Raw genomic sequence first — 3,533 nt, forward strand, 5'->3', positions numbered from 1 at the left:
TGGGGTGGAGTCGTGGGTCAGCAAGGTGAATAAGTGCTTGTGATATTTCTGGAAAATATCATATACTTTCCGCAATTCCAGAGCATGCATGATTTTTTTGTGTGAAAAAAAGAAAGAACAGTCTATTCTGGCTCCATACAGATGGCATTTTGTGTGGATTGTTGCTAGGTGACCAGATAAGTATAACTCAAAGTCATTAAATGTAACTAAAATTAAGGCATTTCATTTAGCTTTAAATGTCTGAGTAGACAGCATTATTATGCCATCCTTGTTCACTGCAAATCAGTGCAAATCAATACAAACTTGATCTGTGATCAGCTTTATCCAGTTACAGAACAGGTTTACACTGATGTGAGAAGTCGCTTCCAAACTGACAATGCCCCCATCCAAAGAGCAGATGACACCACATCTCAGTCCAATTGAACACCTATGGATTTTGTTGAACGAACATGTTACATGCCTTTCACACAAAGAACAACACCTTCAATTCTGTGAGTGGGAGTGTAGGCATAGTGTCAGTACAGCTGCCAGGCAAGAGACTTGTCACTTGTGGACACAAGGATGGAACGTGCCTACCTGTCGACAAGAGAAAAAATCATTTTCTTTAGATGTGGCTCCACGGCATTTTTTTAAAGCTAAAAGCCAAGGAATCTTATTTAGACATATCATAGTTCCTTGTGACCCAACAGCTAATAATAGGATCATTTTTCATTTCAAAATCAGGCTTATAAAGTGTTGAGACCAGCTCAAAGTAAATAAAGGCAACACTCACATAACAATCATTAGTAATAAGAGGTTCATAAATTACAGGGTAGCTTTTCAGGCATTATTTGATTATGGTGCTGTTCATACAGTAGTCTATCGGCACAACATATTGCTTCTGCATTTTTATACAGACCATTTGTCTTTTATTTACATGAAAGGATGAGAAGAATAGAGCAGGATACAGAACTGTTATTACTTCACTTCAGAAAATGCCATTAAATAATCACCATAATCAAAACAGCAAAGGAGCAAAGGAGCAAACATCTTTGAAAGAAAGCTGTTCCATCCCTCCAGCAGAGTTCAAGAGACTTAGAAGTTTCTCTGATGTCAGGTTGTGTCCATAAACCTTACTGAGACACTAAAGATTTGAGTTTCATTTACCTCATGTGTACAATATTACTGATTTACATTTGTTACATATATATTTAGCTACATAGGCGCCAACACCCCCCACCCATGACCGTGAATTGTTTAAGTGGATGGATGGATGGATGGATGGATGGATGGATGGATATTTAGCTACTCCTTAAGAGGATGCCCACAAAAAGACAACAAAGTCATGATGATTGAATCAGTTTTAGGCTCATACAAGCTGTGATGCACCAGATCAGGGTCAGACTGACTTTGATACAGTAAACGAAGGGCTACACAGTGAACAATCAAAATAAAATAAAAAAGGCCTGGCTCATTGTTCCAGAATCCAAAAACTTTGTTAGAAAATCTTGCACTTCCTGCATCAGGTAATGCCCATATACATGGTCATATTCATGAATATGAATTAAATCATTTTCTGTTCTTATGTTATGACATGTGTACCTGAATGAGCCTCTTTTTACTTGTGTAGCCAATTCACACCTTGATAGCCTCACAGTCCAAACCTGCATTACTTACTGAACAAATGCTAACATGTATTATATGAACACATTTTTGCATAGGTAGCGTTTTGTATATAAGCAGTGGGGGAGTTTCTTGGCATTTCATGATTTCATCCACCTGAGAAATTGACCTGTTCCCTTAACAAGTGAGCACCCTCCGAGCTCTGATTTTGAAAGCTGCTGATCAGTTAGTGCTAGCCCTTCCTGTCTGCCATTTCCCGTGGATGAGATTCAGCCCATGGATTGACAAACTAACACTCCACCATCTTGGACTGCAGCTGGTGGTGGTACTCTGCTCTGAAGAACTTTTCTAAGTTGGAGGGTCACTCCAATCAGAACCTGAAGCTGTTTAGGAGCTTGTTCATGCGCAATTACACTGTTCTTACTGATGAGGGTGCAGAGCAGAAACCAAAACCAGGCCATATTTTGTCCACGTGTGCACTGTCCTGTTTAACTAGTACATAACTTCAGCAAAACAAACAACATGGATTTTGGCAGTGATAGGCATATACTGACCTCTACTGGAGCAATCCTGCTAAGCACACAAAATTATATACAAATACACATGAGACTGTATTATATTCTATTCAATGAGTTTATGCAGCTGAAGGAAACCCCAATATTAATATTATAAGTGCCAGAAACCCTGTGATGCAGCAGGTCTGCTTCTTACACAAAATGTTTCTCACAGTATGAGATTTCTTTTTAATCTTAGAATTTGCTGAGTGACATTTAAAGGGAATCTATCATGCTCATTTTCTGGATAATGTTTTTATGAGATGTTTTACATGATTCACAGCTTTTTTAAAAAAAAAAACTGTCTTGTCATTAACAGCCCTTCATGCAGCCTCTCAGTTTATCCAGTGTCTCAAACAAGGCATTTTCTTATTAAAGGCCTCTATCTTTCAATCCATCCATCCATCCATTTATCCAACAGGGTTGCAGGAAAGTTGGCATAGGGCGGGTGAGGTACATCATAGATGCACTGCCAATCCACCACAGGGCCAATAGAGTGACAGAGAATCACAGATAAAAGCCATTTTTTTCTAATTTCCTTGTCTGTCTTCTGCAAAAAGAATCTAAAGGTTCAAAGACCACCTCCTCCGGATAGTTCTGAAATCAATCTGTAAATCTAATTTATTTAAGTGATAGTGTCTCTTCCTCAACTGGAAATAGTCCTAACAGTGGATTTAGGTTTTCAGTCTGTTGGGTTTTATTATTTACTCAATGAATAAAATGACAATTGCTTAAAAGTAAACTGCAGATTAATAAGTAGTGGCTGAAGCAAATAATAGACAATTAAATAAATAATTAAATTAAATGGAGAGCAGACAGATAGTGGGCCAGAGGTCACCAGACTAACGGCCTTTGGGAGATATGTTTATCTTATTTATGGACTTAACATGACTTAACAAATCACAAGCCATATAAGTTATTTCTAAATGTGTATAGTAACCGGTGTAGATGTGGAAATTTAATTAAAAATACCAAAAATATAAAAATGTTATAGCTGCCCTTTATTAGTTGCAGTACATAAAAACAGTACTTGGAGGATGTATTCACACATTTACAATCAGAATGCCACTTTCTGCCTGAGCGATTTCTGAGCACGGAGCAGATGACATGTATTAAATGACCATATTAATATTTGCATAAAAAAATAAGTATTCAAGTTAAGTAAGAAGCGTATTCAAAGCAGTCCAATGGTTCAGCTTTTACAGAACTCACAGAGGTCAGATGTTATCCTCATTAACAAACACTTAGGCCATGTTAGGTGTATAATATACCATATGTAATATTGTAACATTACATGGAGTAATAATATACTTATAATTTTTATACATTGAAAAGTTTTTGAGGTAAAAATAAAAGCCATAAGAAGCCTTAGTTTTC

This window comes from Archocentrus centrarchus, chromosome 4, assembly GCF_007364275.1.
Source record: "Archocentrus centrarchus isolate MPI-CPG fArcCen1 chromosome 4, fArcCen1, whole genome shotgun sequence".
Classification (NCBI taxonomy): Eukaryota; Metazoa; Chordata; class Actinopteri; order Cichliformes; family Cichlidae; genus Archocentrus; species Archocentrus centrarchus.